The sequence below is a fragment of the Hemiscyllium ocellatum genome, chromosome 4 (genome assembly GCF_020745735.1).
Source record: "Hemiscyllium ocellatum isolate sHemOce1 chromosome 4, sHemOce1.pat.X.cur, whole genome shotgun sequence".
In the NCBI taxonomy this organism is placed as follows: Eukaryota; Metazoa; Chordata; class Chondrichthyes; order Orectolobiformes; family Hemiscylliidae; genus Hemiscyllium; species Hemiscyllium ocellatum.
Genome location: NC_083404.1, coordinates 12,512,911 through 12,528,824, shown reverse-complemented (window position 1 = coordinate 12,528,824; position 15,914 = coordinate 12,512,911). Strand labels below are relative to the sequence as shown.

General features: G+C 41.7%; 1 protein-coding gene across 2 annotated transcripts in view; it reads left to right on the top strand.

Moving 5' to 3' along the window:
• Window positions 1-339: 339 nt before the first annotated feature.
• LOC132815293 (elongin-C) overlaps window positions 340-15,914 on the top strand; it is a 29,220-nt gene continuing 13,645 nt past the window's right edge. The window contains exon 1 of one of the 2 annotated variants that reach the window (XM_060824130.1): window positions 340-431. The gene's annotated coding sequence lies outside the window, so the exon portion shown is untranslated. Of the gene's footprint in view, window positions 459-15,914 lie in introns of both variants that reach the window. The other variant, XM_060824131.1, reaches the window with a different exon arrangement.

The window sequence follows — 15,914 nt, the reverse complement described above, 5'->3', positions numbered from 1 at the left end:
CCTCACTGCGGGATGTGAAGGTGCTGCACCTCCCTGACCCCTCGCTGCGGGATGTGAAGGTGCTGCACCTCCCTGACCCCTCACTGTGGGATGTGAAGGTGCTGCACCTCCCTGACCCCTCACTGTGGGATGTGAAGGTGCTGCACCTCCCTGACCCCTCACTGTGGGATGTAATCCTGTTGTGTTGATGGAATGTGACCTGGAGTTTGTTGAGGGGGGTGGGGGTTGTTGGTTGCTGTTGCAGGGGTATGTCCCGGTGCTGCAGCTCCCTGACACAGTGAGTGTCTCACTGAGCCTGCCTGGAGTGTGTGTGTGTGTGTGTGTGGGGGGTGGGGGGTCAGCGCCGCCGGAAGCGGGCTGCTGTGTTTCCGGGTCAGGGCTCGGGACCGAACCTGAGGACGACGAAGGCCGTGGCTCGGCGCCGCTTCCCGGTAAATGTCCGCCTTCCGCACCGTCCGGTGAGAGGAGCGGCTCGGGCGCTTGCCCCTGTCGCGGCTGCAGCTGAAATGGTACCGCGGGCCCGGGCCTCCTTCGGCCGCTGTATTGCCTCCCTCCCCCCGGGCTGTGTCTGTGTCTCCTCCGGCTCTGGTCCGCGGGGATCGGGGGCCCCCTCACCCCCGGCCCGGCCCGGCCCGGCTCGGCCTTTCTCAGGGAGCAGCCGGCCCCCACTCCATTTTCGCGGGTCCTGTCATATCATTGGGGAGGTGAATGTTTAACCAGCAGCAGTTGGTGTTAGTGAGAGCCCTGGCGTTTCCTCACTCAGCCCCCACCATTGATGGGGTTTAACCTGATGTTAGTTATAACTGTCAAAGATCAGTTTAAATCCGTGGCAGTTTCGACTGTGAGCAGATGGGGTTTAGATCAGTTTCCACTTCAGTGTTGGAGTTCTGCATTGCAGGTTTTTTTTTCCCCCCCAAATTTTGCTTTTACAACATAGTTTATAGAAGCGATTGACTGTTCACATGGGAACTGAAAATGTGCTGCTGGAAAAGCGCAGCATCCAAGGAGCAGGAGGATCGACGTTTCGGGCATAAGCCCTCCTTCAGCAATGAGGAAAGTGTGTCCAGCAGGCTAAGATGAAAGGTAGGGAGGCTGCTGCGCTTTTCCAGCAACACATTTTCAGCTCTGATCTCCAGACCTCACTTTCTCCTGTTCATATGGGAAGTCCAGTTGAGGTCAAAGGAAACAGATGAAGAACACTCATTGTTAAAGAAGCACCCAAGGTGGTAATTGTCGGTGATTAATGTCAACCAGAAAATACTTCTAAGGAATTGGCCAGCTTTTTTCTGGTCCATTCTTGCCTCCACGCATTGGGGTTGTTTTATAAAACAAAAGTCTACAGACAGTGCGAATAAACAGGTTATCCTTAGGATGACAGGCTTTGACTAGCAGACTACCTTAACGAACAGTGCTAGGCCACAGCTGTTCAGTGTGTTTCAATGATTTGGATACTGGGACCGAATATATTTCAAAATTTGCAGATGTCATGAATCCATGTAGGAAAGTAAGTGCAAGTAGGCTTCAAAGGGACTTGGGTAGACTGACTGAATAGGTAGGAACAGCAGATGGGAAGTAATGTGAATGAATATATCTACTGTGATAGAGAAAAAAAGATTTTTTTTATAGTTAACAAGCAATTAGGAAGGCACCTGGAGTGTTGGCCTGCATAACAGGTGACTTTGAATACACAAATACAGGTTTTGCTGCAGTTCTTTTGAGTATTGGTGAGATGACATCAGGAGACACCTACAATAAAATTGTGATGATAAAAGGGACAAGTCTCACCACAGCAGCTGATGATGTTGAATTCAATTAATAAATCTGGTAGTAATCTAATGGTGATCGTGAAACCATTGTCAATTGAATAAGAACCCACCTCGTTCACTCATGTCCTTTAGGGAGTGAAATCTGCTATCCTTAACTGGTTAGCCGACATGTGATCTAGTCCCACTACAATGTAAATAGGTTTGTTTTAACTGCCCTCTGAAATGTTGGAGTAAACCATGAAAGTGTAAAAAAAAGAGAGAATCAAATTACAAGTGGATGGAAAGGGCACAAGAAGAAGTGGCAAAATAGTGTGTGTTATGGAAAGGTTGACTGTAGAACAGAGGCAGCAAAAATGAACCATAGACTGAAGGGTGCAACTGAATGTGTAGCAGGAAGAAATTCCCCAGTGAACATTGGCAGGACTGGTGGGATTTGAAAATGAAACCAAGAATTTGGTAATTAGTATTATGGGAGTCTAGTATAGCTTATCTAAAATGAATGTGCATTGTTTAGGACACAATGAGATTACCAAGACTCTAATATTTTGGAGCGCTGCAGCAATGTATTACACAGAATCTTACGTCTGTATTAATAAGGTGTTTTGTTGGCATCTAATTTATAATCTCTATTTACTTGTGAGGGCAGGTTGTTTCATGGAGAGTTTCAGGTGCCAGAAAAAAAATGTTAAGTGGGTTCAGACACTAAGTGGTTGTGAAGTTACATTTTAAAACATACATGCCAATTATCAGTAAAAACACCAGGCTTGTTACATATTTACATTAATTTGTTCTATATACAGATTGCTGATCTTATCTCTCTCTTTCCCAACAAACCTCAGTGGTAAAGCTTAGACTTGTTGAAGAATATGACCTCTATTTCTTTGCACAGTGTGCAAATTTGGAATTACTATGAGCTTAGATCAGTTCCACTTCTCAACATTGCTGATCATTATGTGACTTTGAATGGCATTTTACATACAGATTTCATAAATTGAGGTATAAAGTGCCAAAGTAAATACAAAGAAGAACAAAGGAAATTTACAGCCCTTCAGCCCTCCAAGCCTGAATCATCCAAATGTACTGTCTAAACCTGTCATCCAATTCCTAAGCATCTGTTTCCCTCTACTTCCCACCTACTCATGCATCTGCCAAGAGGCATCTTAAATGAATCTACCTTGCCTGCCTCTACTACCTCTGCTGACAATGCATTCCAGGCATCTGTGTAAAGTACTTGCTGCGTGTATCCCCCTTAAACTTTTCACCTCTCACCTTGAAAGTGTGACCTCTCATTATTGAATCCTTCAACCTGGGAAAAAGCTTATCTCTATCTAAGTTGTCTATACCCTTTATGGTTTTGTAGACATTAATCAGTTCCCACTTCAATCTCCTTTTTTCTAATGAAAACATTCCTAACCTACTCAGCCTCTCTTCATAGCTAGCACCTTCCATACCAGGCGATGTCCTCATAAACCTCCTCTGCACCCTCTCCAAAGCATGTACATCCTTTTGGTAATGTGGTGACCTGAACTGTACACAGTATTCTAAATGCAGCCGAACCAATGTCTTGCACAATTTTTACATGACCTGTCAGCTCTTGTACTCAATACCCCATCTGGTGAAGGCAAGTATACCATGTGCCTTCTTGACCACTCTATCCACCTGTGCAGAAACCTTCAGGGTACAGTGGACCTGAACTCCCAGATCTCTCTGCTCATCAAGTTTTCCCAAGGCTCTTCCATCTACTGTATAATTCGCTCTAGAATTCGACTTCCCAAAATACATCATCACACATTTGCCTGGACTGAACTCCCCGTCTGCCACTTCCCCACCCAACTGTCCAGTCTATCTTTATTATACTGTATTCTTTAACCGTCCCGTATGTTTTCTGCTACTCTAACAATCTTGGTGTCATCTACAAACATGCTTATCATACCAACAGTTCCCTCTTCCAGATCATTTATGTATATGACAAACATCAGTGGCCCCAGCATTGATCCCTGTGGAGCACCACTAGTCACCTTTCTCCATTTTGGGAAACTCCCTTCAACTATTTCTCTCTCCTGCTAATCAAGCAGTTCTTTATCCACCTAGCTAGAACACCATGCACACCATGTAACTTCAAATAGTCTAATAAATTTGGATCTGACAGCAATTAGGTCATAGAGTTGTGTGTACATGGTCCATTATGAATAGAATGTATCATCTAAGTGTATATGCTTTTATAAACATCAAAAAACTGCACCTTTGAAGAGAAAGTTGAGATGGTGCGGCTATGTCAAATGAAGAAGGGAAGGTTAAATGCAGATGCAATCAAGACTGTTTTGGATGGTTTTCCTTGAGTAAACAGGAAAATACTATTTCCTTTGGCTGAGAAGGTATAGACAAAGGACTATCTAAAATTGTAACTAAGAAACTAAGGAGCAATTAGGAACAATATTGAAACATACTATGTTTCGATCTTTGGAGTAGTTAAAGCAGTCTCTGTTTCACTTTTTAAAGGAAGAGTGATTTGGAGGTACGGTGTTAAGACTGAAGTGTATGAAGTTAAAAATCACACAATACCAGGTTATAGTCCAACATGTTTATTTGAACGCACAAGCTTTCGGAGTGACACTCCTTCATCAGGTGGTTGATGAAGGAGCAGTGCTCTGAAAGCTAGTGCTTCCCAATAAACCTGTTGGACTATAACCTGCAGTTGTGTGATTTTTAACTAAAGCAAGAGTGGATAAGAATTTGAAACAGAAGAGTCCACAAAATTGGGAATGACCAAGCCAGTGGGATTACTTTATGTTCTTCTGTATAGATTGAGTGTAAGCTGCACTGAGCCAAATGGCTCTCTCCTATGCAGTAAACACTGGTACTGTTGCTTTACTACTCAGTTTGTCTTATTTTTGAGAAGCTGAAAAGTTTTCATCGGTCATATCTAGGCAATACAAGGTTCAGCAGTGATTAAGTTGCACTCTGCACCTCCCTTTGCAAGTTTGTTTTGTGTAGATAATCATTCAATTCGATTTAATTAAGTAAACTTATAAGACTTCAGGATATTCTTAAGTTGCTTTTACCCCAAAGAATTTAGCTGAAAGAGCAAAATTTTTTAAAATGCTGACACCCATATTAATAGAACGTTGTGGCTTTGGAATTAAAGTTCCAGTGTTTCACTACTTTGAAAGTCTCTGTCATTGCCTTCTCTCGCAAGCATTTATGGAAAAATAAATCCTCATTCTTCTATGATTTTTCTGCTTCCTATTGATTTTGGCTGTTTACAGGTGCCAAAATGCATCTAATATAGAGAAAACAGTTCTTTGCAGCTGAGCTAATTGTTCAAAGTCATTTCGGGCAAGCGTACGTCTCGCAGAGAGGTGAGGGTTAGTCCAGAGATATTGAACCCAATTATAACAGTTTCAGCAAAGTTAAAAATGGCCAACTAGGGTTCTGGAACATTTCTGTTGTACAGTTGCATGTTACAAGTTTCATCTGCTCACCCGCAAAGCTTTTTAACTTCCTTATGTTAAGATTTGCATGGATGAAATTGGAAAGAGTTGCATTTGCTTAAAATCTTTACATCTTCATGATGTCCCAAAGTTCATTACAGCCAAGTACTTTTTAAGGTGTAGAGACTGTTATAATGAAGGGAATACAGAAGTTAATTTGTGCGAAATATGTCATATCCGTCTTTGCAGTGCTTCCTCATACTGCACTCAATTTCAGTGGAGTTAACTCTCCAGCTGATCTTTTAGGTAGTGCCACAAAATATTTTACATCTATTTAAAAAAGCAGACATGATTTTATGTCTCATGCAAAACACCAAATCATCATGAAATGCTTCATGGAATGTCAGCCTGTGTTCTGAGCTTAAGTTGCCAGAGTAGATTTTGAATCCGTGAATTCCTGTCTCCAGTGAGTGTTCCAGCTCCTGAGCCACAGTTGACACACAAAAGAACAAAAGGTTTCAGTTTCATGAAAACCACCAGGTATCCTTCCAGGTCTCATACTGGTGAGTAGTTTCAGTGGCTAGATCTGTTCTTTATCTATCCCACTGTGCACAATGATAGAAATAAAGAAACGTGGAAAATAGGAGCATGAGTAGGCCAACAGAATTTGAAGTTTTGATTTGAAAAACTGGGCTACGGGATATATTTCAAATAGATTTGGAATTGTAAGTAAAATTTGGGAATTTAAACAAATTAAGACTTTGTCCTCCATTTTTGCAAATGGTAATGCAATGCTCTTTTAAATAAAGTGTAGAAATGTTTTATGTGTCACTTTATGGTAAATATTTTTTCCCAAACAAATGTTGCTCCACAGACTCATGTAGGAGTTTTGAACACATGTCAACATGGTTTTATTGTGGCCAAAGCAAGTAGTGTACTATTTCTTGCAAGCTTCATTGAAACAGTTTGTGATGGACTTCAGGAAGGATGTCAGCTGTTGCTTTTTTTCAAACTGAGTTTAATTGTAAATGGAGCAAGTGTGAGTCACCAAAGCAATGCTTTTTTAAAAACATATATATTGTGGAAACAATTTTAAAAATGCTGTAAACTGAACTTTGAATTTGAATTTCTTTTAATGTAGGACATGCATAATTGCATATAATGTCCGATATAAAGATTGTTCAGTAATTGTAAATAATATTTCTCTGTTTGCTTTTGCAGTTGTTGTGAGGGTGGGGTAGAAGGAAAGGGAGTGGAGTGCAGACTGTTCCTGACTGAAAAGGGTTATTTTGCTGACTGTTTTCAGATTAGTCGTGACATTTAAATCATTTAGACTGCTCACCATTTCACTTCGTACTTGTCTGCAACATTTATAGAATCATCGAATCATACAGCATGGAAACAGGCTGTTTGGTGCAACTAGTCCATGCTGACCATGTTCCCAAACTAAACTAGTCCTCCTTGCATTTGGCTCATATCCCTTCAAACTTTTCCTGTTCTTGTACTTATCCAAATGTTTTTTAAATGTTTTAACTGTATCTCCATCCAGTACTTCCAATGGCAGTTTAGTCCATAAACAAACCACTCTGTAAAAAAAATAGTTGTCTCTCATGTCATTTTTAAAATTTTCTCCTTTCACTTTGAAAATATGCCCCCTAGTTTTGAAACCCAATATGCACTTTATCTGTGCCCCTTGTGATTTTATAAAACTCTGTAAGGTCAGCCCACTACTTAGAGTCATAGAGATGTACAGCATGGAACTCGTCTATGCCTTCCAGATATGCTAACCTAATCTAGTCCCATTTGCCAACACGTGGCCCATATCCCTCTAAACCCTTCATGTATTCATGTACCCATGCAGATGCCTTTTAAATGCCGTAATCGACCTAGCCTCCTACTTCCTCTGGCAGGTCATTCCGTACACGCATCACCCTATGCATGAAAATGTTGCCCCTTATGTCCCTTTTAAATTTTTCCTCTCTTAACCTAAACCTATGCTCTCTAGTTCCAGACTCCCTCACCCCAGGAAAAAGACCTTGTCTGTTTGCCACCTTGGGACAGCATGGTGGCTCAGTGGTTAGCACTGCTACCTCAAGTGGCAGGGACCCGGATTCGATTCCAGCCTCAGGCGACTCTCTGTGTGGAGTTTGTATATTCTCCCTGTGTCTGTGTGGATTTTCTCCGGGTGCTCCAGTTTCCTCCCACAGTCCAAAGATGTGCAGGTTAGGTGAATTGGCCATGCTAAACTACCCATAGTGTTCAAGGACATGTAGGTTCGGTGCATTAGTCAGGGGTAAATGTAGAGTGATTGAGTAGGAGAATAGATTTGGGTGGGGTACTGTTCAGATGGTCAGTGTGGACTTATTGGGCCGAAATGCCTGTTTCCACACAGTAGGGATTCTATATATATAAAAAAATCTATCCATGCCCTTTGTGATTTTATAAACCTCTATAAGGTCACCCCTCAGCCTCCAACATTCCAGGAAAAACCGCCCCTGTATATTTAGCCTCTCCCTGTAGCTCTAATCCTCCAACCCTGGCAACATCCTTGTAAATCTTTTTTGAACCCTCCCAAGTTTCACAACATCCTTACAATAGGTCGGAGACCAGAACTGCACACAGTATTCCAAACGTGGCCTCACCAATGTCCTGTACAGCTGCAAACTCCAAACTCCTATACTCAATGCTCTGTCCAATAAAGGAAAGCATACCAAACTCCTCCTTCACTATCCTGTCCACCTGCGACTTCACTTGCAAGGAGCTAGGAACCCGCACTCCATGGTCTCTTTGTTCAGCAACACTCCCCAGGATCTTACCATTAAGTGTATAAGTCCTGCTTTGATTTCCCTTTCCAAAATGTAACACTTCACATTTATCTAAATTAAACTTCAAATGCCACTCCTCGGTCCATTGGCCCAGCTGATCAAGATACTGTTGTACTCTGAGATAACCTTCTTCCCTGTCCACCACTTCTGCAATTTTGGTATCATCTGCAAACTTACTAACTATACCTCCTATGTTCAATCCAAATCATTTACATAAATGATGAAAAGCAGTGGACCTAGCACCAATCCTTGTGGTACACCACTGGTTGCAGGCCTCCAGTCTGAAAAGTAACCCTCCACCACCCTCTGTCATCTACCTTCAAGCCATTTCTGTATCCAAATGGCTAGTTCTTCCTGTATTCCAAGAGATCTCACCTTGCTCACCAGTCTACCATGAGGAACCTTGTTGAACGCCTTACTTGAAGTCCATATAGATCATGTTCATTCCTACACTCCACCACCAATGTCAGGCTTACAGGCCTTTGGTTCCCAGGCTTCTCCTTACAGCATTTCTTAAATAAAGCCAAAGCTTTAGCCACCCTCCAGTCCTCCAGCACCTCACCCATGGCTATAGATGATACAAATATTTCTGTTAGAGCACTCCATAATCTCTTCCCAAACTTCTCACAACATCCTGGGGAACACTTGATAAGGTCCCAGAGATTTGTCCACCTTTGTTTGCTAAGACTTCCAGCGCTTCCTCTTCTGTAATGTGAACTGTTTTCAAAACATCAATATTTGTCTCGCCAAGTTTCCTAGCCTCCATTTCTTTCTCCACAATAAAAACTGACACAAAATATTCATTTAGTGTCTCCTAAATCATGAGGTTCAACACATAGACAACCTCATTGATCATTAAGTGGTTCTATTCTCTCTCTCTCATTGCTGTTTTGTTCTTAATGTACTTATAGAATCTCTTTGGATTATCCTTAACATATCTGTCATGGCTATCTCAATGCCTTCTGCCTTCCTGATTTCGCTCTGAAGAATGCCCGCCCCCCCCATTACTCTTCAATAGATTAATTTGATCCCAGTTATCTATATCTAATATATGGTTATTTCTTATTCTTGACTAGAACCTCAATATCTTTATTTATCCATTGTTCCCTAGCCTTACCAACCTAACAGGAACATAATCTCTCTGAACACTCATCACACTTTTGAAAGCTTCCCACTTGTCAGTTGTCCCTTTATCTGTGAACAGTCTACTCTAATTAACTTTCGAAAGTTCTTGTCTCATACCATAAAGATTTGTCTTACTCCCAATTAAGAACTTTAACTTTTGTGGAACTCTTATCCTTTTCCATAAACATTTAAAACTCATAGAATTAGTGCTGTGAAGAAGGCATATGGTGTACTGGCTTTTATTGGTAGAGGAATTGAGTTCCGGAGTCCTGAGGTCATGTTGCAGTTGTATAAGACTCTGGTGCGGCCGCATCTGGAGTATTCTGTGTAGTTTTGGTCGCCATACTATAGGAAGGATGTGGAGGCACTGGAACGGGTGCAGTGGAGGTTTACCAGGATGTTGCCTGGTATGGTAGGAAGATCGTATGAGGAAAGGCTGAGGCACTTGGGGCTGTTTTCATTGGAGAAAAGAAGGTTTAGGGGTGACTTGATAGAGGTGTACAAGATGATTTGGGGTTTAGATAGGGTTGACCATGAGAACCTTTTTCCACGTATGGAGTCAGATATTACGAGGGGGCATAGCTTTAAATTAAGGGGTGGTAGTTATAGGACTGATGTTAGGGGTAGATTCTTTATTCAGCGAGTCGTGAGTTCATGGAATGCCCTGCCAGTAACAGTGGTGGACTGTCCCTCTTTATGGGCACTTAATCGGGCATTGGATAGGCATATGGAGGAAAGTGGGCTAGTGTAGGTTAGGTGGGCTTGGATCGGCGCAATATCGAGGGCCAAAGGGCCTGTACTGTGCTGTATTTTTCTATGTTCTATGTTCTAGTTATGATCATTTTTGATTGGGAAGCACTGAAACTGAAAAGTTTCACTATGATCTAACTGCAAATTTGGTTTTCTTGTGAAGCAAATCACAGATATCCTTTTTTTTCATTTATATCATATGCATTTATTGTTGTATGGAGAAATAGAATAACCACCTTGCACAAAGATTTGTTTGAGAGGAATGTAGATCATAATTCCGTTTTAGCAAGCCAATTAAATTCAGCATTCCTGATAACATAGCACTTCTTTTATATTGCATGGAAATAACAACCTAGATTTTATGCTCAAGATGAGAGTTCAGGTTGGAGAAAAAGTTTTGCTTTACTAACCTTAGAATTTGGGCACAACTTTGAGGATGTCCTGTCTTGGCTGCGTTGAGTAAATTAAATTTTAAATGGCTATAATGTCTTTGCTTTTAAACAAAAACCACAATTTTGTGGAAGTGCATTCTGAGTCAGTTCTGTAGCCAAATTCGTAATGCAGATTTGTTCCAGTTTTGCCTACTTTCTGCCATCAACCTGAAATATTCTGGTTCTGAAAGCTATGTTATTTTATTCTTCACACAAGTAGCTTCAGTAACTAACTACACTGGTTGTCGTTTGAAACTAGAGCTCATTGTTCATTACATTTATGTATGTTTTCTTGAAATTACAATCTAAATTGTGCTGCCTGTGCAGGATTATATTAAAATGGTGTATTAGCAGTGTTATAACAATGTATTGAGTTACATATTAGTTCAAATTCAAAAATGTTAGAAGCTGTACTTAAAGTCAATATCACAGGGCACTCACATTTAATTAATTTGTTGGAGTCCATTTGAAGATGTAACTTATATTTTAAATAAAGGGGAACCAATGAATGTTTTGTACTTAGATTTCCAGAAAGCCTTTGATGATGCGACACATCAAAAGTTATTACAGAAAGCTCATGGCACAGGGGATAAGCTACTGGCATGGATAGAACATTGGCTGGCTAACAGGAATTAGAGAGTTGGAGTGAATGAGTCTTTTCAGTGGTGGGGCCTCAACAATTTATATAAATGATTTGGGTGAAGGGACTGAAGGTGCAGTAGCTAACTTTGCTAATAAAACAAGGGTAAACAGAGTATAGTGAGTTGTGAAGAGGTCATAAGGAGCCTACAAAGGAATACAGGTTGGCTAAGTGAGTGAGCAAAAATTTGGCAAATAGAATACATTGTGGGAAAGAAAGTGAGAACTGCAGATACTGGAGAGTCAGAGTTGAAAAGTGTGGCACTGGAAAAGCACAGCAGGTCAGATAGTATCCGAGGAGCCGGAGACTCGACATTTCGGGCATAAGCCCTTGATTCCTGATGAGGGGCTAATGCCCGAAATGTCAACTCTCCTGCTCTTTGGATGCTTGCTTTTCCAGCGCCACACGTTTCAACTCTGACTCTCCACCATCTGCAATCCTCACTTTCTCCTACAATGTAGGAAGATCTGAGATTGTTCATTTTGGTAGAAAGAATAAAAAAGAAGTACCTTACCTAAATAGTGAGAGGATGAAGTGAGATCTTGGTGTCTAAGTACATGAATTGCCGAATATTAATATGGAGAAACAGCAAGTAATCAGGAATGTAGGGGGAATTGAATGGAAGAGGAGGGAGGTTATGCTTCAGTTATATTGGGCACTGGTGAAACTGCATCTGGAGTACTGTTCAGTATTGGTCACTATACTCACTGAAAGATGTTAATGCATTGGAAACAGTTCAGAGAATGTTGACTGAACTGATACTTGTAATTAGTGGATTGCCTTGTAAAGATTGATAGATTCTTGTTGTCTCGAGGAATTAAGGGCTATGGGGAGAACGCTGGTAAGTGGAGTTGAAATGCCCATCAGCCATGATTGAATGGTGGAGTGAACTCGATGGGCCAAATGGCCTTACTTCCACTCCTATGTCTTATGGTCTTAAAGAAAGGCAAGACAAGCAAGGTCTGTATCTTCTGGAGTTTGGAAGAGTCTGAGATGACTTAGTTGAAACCTAAGATCCTGAGGGACTTGACCAGGTGATGTTGAAAGGATGTTTCCTCTTTAGGCAATCTAGAACTAGGGGCCATAGTTCAAAAATAAGGGGTCGCTCATTTAAGACAAAGTTGAGGGGATTCTGAGGGATGAGTGTCTTTGAAATTACCTTCCTCAAAAAGCAGTAGAAGCAGTATCTTTAAATATTTTTAAGCCACAGGTAGGTAATTCGTAATTATCAGGGTAGAGTTGAGGTTTAAATATAATCAGGCATGATTTTGTTGGATGGTGGAGCAAGCTCAAAGGGCCAATTGTTATTCCTTGTTTGTATGTTTTCCTTTGCATTACAATCCTACACACATTCTAGCACCCAAAAGGAACTTGGAAATCAACAATTTCTAAACTTATTTGTAACACCATATATAGGAAATGGGCTGAGTCTCAGATTTGATTGTGGAGTTTTTTTTGGCTGTTGTGCATGTGTGTATTTGCATTTTGACATAAAGAATAACTTAGAACCCTTGGCATGTGATCATGTTAGAGACTAGAAATCCAGTTCTCTAGACTAATACTGTAGGAACACGGGTTCAAATTTACTGTTGCAGTTGGTTGAATTTAAATCCAGTTGATACATGATGACCTGTAAGACCCTTTGAAGTACTAGGGGTCTTGGGATGCATGTACATCAATCTGTTAAGGTATTAGTACAACTGGCTGAAATGGTTAAGAAGTCATGGTATACTTGCTTTTACTAGCTGAGGCATAGAGTTTAAGAGCTGAGAGGTCATGCAGCAAGGGTATAAAATGTTGGTACAGCCATAGGAAGAGTATAGTATGCAGTTCTGGAATCCATATTTTAGCAGGGTCATGATAGCACTGGAGAGAGTACAGAGGAAATTTACCAGGATATTGCCTGAGCTAGAGAGTTTGTTATCAAAGGAGATCAGCCAGACTGAGGTTGTTTTCCTTAGAACAGAGGAAATTGAAAATGTACATGATTGAGATATATTAAATTATAAGGGGCATAGATAGGGATGACACAGAATGACATTTCCCTTTATAATGGAGTGATTAGATTTAAGATAAGGAGCAGAAGAATAGAGATGAAGAAAAACATTTTTAGCCAGAGGAAGGTGAAATGTGGAATTCACTACCTGTTAGGGTCGTAGCGACAGAAATCCTCATAACATTTAAGAAATATTTAGATGTGCATGGAGGGATACAGGGCAATGGGCCAAGTGCTTGAAAATGGGATCAGAATAATTAGGTGGTTGTTTTTCGCCTGTATGGATGTAGTGGGCTGAAGGCTCTTTTTGTGTGCTATGGATTTCCATGGCTCTAAATCTATAATTGAGAGCTAATCTCAGTATGGTGACCGTAAAACAATTACCAATTGTTCGAAAAACCCACCTAGTTCAGTTATGTCCTTTAGGGAGGGAAATCTGCCATCCTTACCTGGTCTAGCCTGCATGTGACTCTTTAACTGTCCTCTGAAATGACCTAGAACGCTACTTAGTTCAAAGATATTTATGGATGTGCAACAAATACTGGCTTCGCCTGTGATCCCCACATCCCAAGAGAGAATAAAAAGCAAGCCAGCTCAGGAAGTCACTGATGCAAAGTCGGATTTCTGTTTTTTTTTTATTTACGCGTGGGATGTGGACATCACTGGCTGTCCAGAATTTGTTTCCCATCCCTAGTTGCCCTTGAGAAGTTGGTGGTGTGGGCTGCTTTCTTGAACCATTGAAGCCTACCTGCTGTGGGTTGACCTGCAATACCCTTAGGGACGGAATTCCAGGATTTTTATCCAGCGACAGTGAAGGAACAATGATATATTTTCAAGTCAGGATGGTGAGTAGCTTGGAGGGTGTTTGCAGGAGGTGGGGTTCACACAGACACGTGGGAGATAGGAGCAGGAGGAGGCCATTTGGCACTTCAACACTGTTCCACCATTCATCATGATCATGGTTGATTGTCCAACTCAATAGCCTAATCCTGCTTTCTCCCCATAACTTTTGATCCCATTCACCCCAAGTACTATATCTTGCCGCATTTTGAAAATATTCAATGTTTTGGTAATGAATTCCACAGGCTCACCACTCTTTGGGTGAAGAAATGAATCCTCATCTATGTCCTAAATGGTCTACCCCTGAATCCTCAGACTGTGACCCTTGGTTCTGGACACACCCACCATCAGGAACATCTTCCCTGCATCTACCCTGTCTGGTCCTGTTAAATTTTATAAGTCTGTAAGAGAAGCCCCCCCACCTCCCCAATTCATCTGAACTGCAGAGAAAACAGTCCTAACCTACTCGATCTCTCCTCGTACGTCAGTCCCACCATCCCCAGAATCTGCCTGGTAAACCTTCGTTGCACTTCCTTGAGAGCAAGCGTATCCCTCCTCAGAAAAGGACACCAAAACTGCCCACAATATTTTCGTGTGACCTCACCAACACCCCATATAACTATAACGATACCTTCCTGCTCCTGTATAGACAGGATAGATCGAGTGAATCTGTAGAAGAGTAGAAAGGAAGTAGGAATATATTTAAGAGGGAAATCAGGAGGGCAAAAAGGACATGAGGTAGCGTTGGCAAATAGAATTAATGAGAATCCAAAGGGTTTTTACAAATACATTAAGGACAAAAGGGTAACTGGGGAGAGAATAGGGCCCCTCAAAGATCAAGGCGGCCACAGAAAAGTGAGAGATACAAAATGAGTATTTTGCATCAGTATTTACTGTGAAAAAGGATATGGAAGATATAGACTGTAGGGAAATAAATGGTGACATCTTGCAAAATGTCCAGATTACAGAGGAGGAAGTGCTGGATGTCTTGAAATGGGTAAAGGTGGATAAATCCCCAGGACCTGATCAGGTGTACCCTCGAACTCTGTGGGAAGCTAGAGAAGTGATTGCTGGGCCTCTTGCTGAGATATTTGTATCATCGATAGTCACAGGTGAGGTGCCGGAAGACTGGAGGTTGGCAAACGGGGCGCCACTGTTTAAGAAGAGTGGTAAGGACAGGCCAGGGAACTATAGACCGGTGAGCCTGACCTCAGTGGTGGGTAAGTTGTTGGAGGGAATCATGAGGGACAGGATGTACATGTATTTGGAAAGGCAAGGACTGATTAGGGATAGTCAACATGGCTTTGTGCATGGGAAATCATGTCTCACAAACTTGATTGAGTTTTTTGAAGAAGTAACAAAGAGGATTGATGAAGGCAGAGCGGTAGATGTTATCTATATGGACTTCAGTAAGCATTGACAAGGTTCCCCATGGGAAACTGATTAGCAAGGTCAGATTTCATGGAATACAGGGAGAACTAGCCATTTGGATACAGAACTGGCTCAAAGGTAGAAGACAGAGGGTGTTGGTGGAGGGTTGTTTTTCAGACTGGAGGCCTGTGACCAGTGGAGTGCCACAAGGATCGGTGCTGGGTCCTCTACTTTTTGTCATTTACATAAATGATTTGGATACGAGCATAAGAAGTATAGTTGGTAAGTTTGCAGATGACACCAAAATTGGAGGTGTAGTGGACAGCGAAGAGGGTTACCTCAGATTATGACAGGATCTTGATCAGATGGGCCAATGGGCTCAGATGTGGCAGATGGAGTTTAATTCAGATAAATGCGAGGTGTTGCATTTTGGGAAAGCAACTCTTAGCAGGACTTATACACTTCATGGTAAGGTCCTAGGGAGTGGTGCTGAGCAAAGAGACCTTGGAGTGCAGGTTCATAGCTCCTTGAAAGTGGAGTCGCAGGTAGATAGGACAGTGAAGAAGGCGTTTGGTATGCTTTCCTTTATTGGTCAGAGTATTGAGTACAGGAGTTGGGAGGTCATGTTGCAACTGTGCAGGACATTGGTTAGGCCACTGTTGGAAAATCGCGTGCTATTCTGGTCTTCCTATCGAAAAGATGTGTAACCTGAAAGGGGTCAGAAAAGATTTACAAGGAT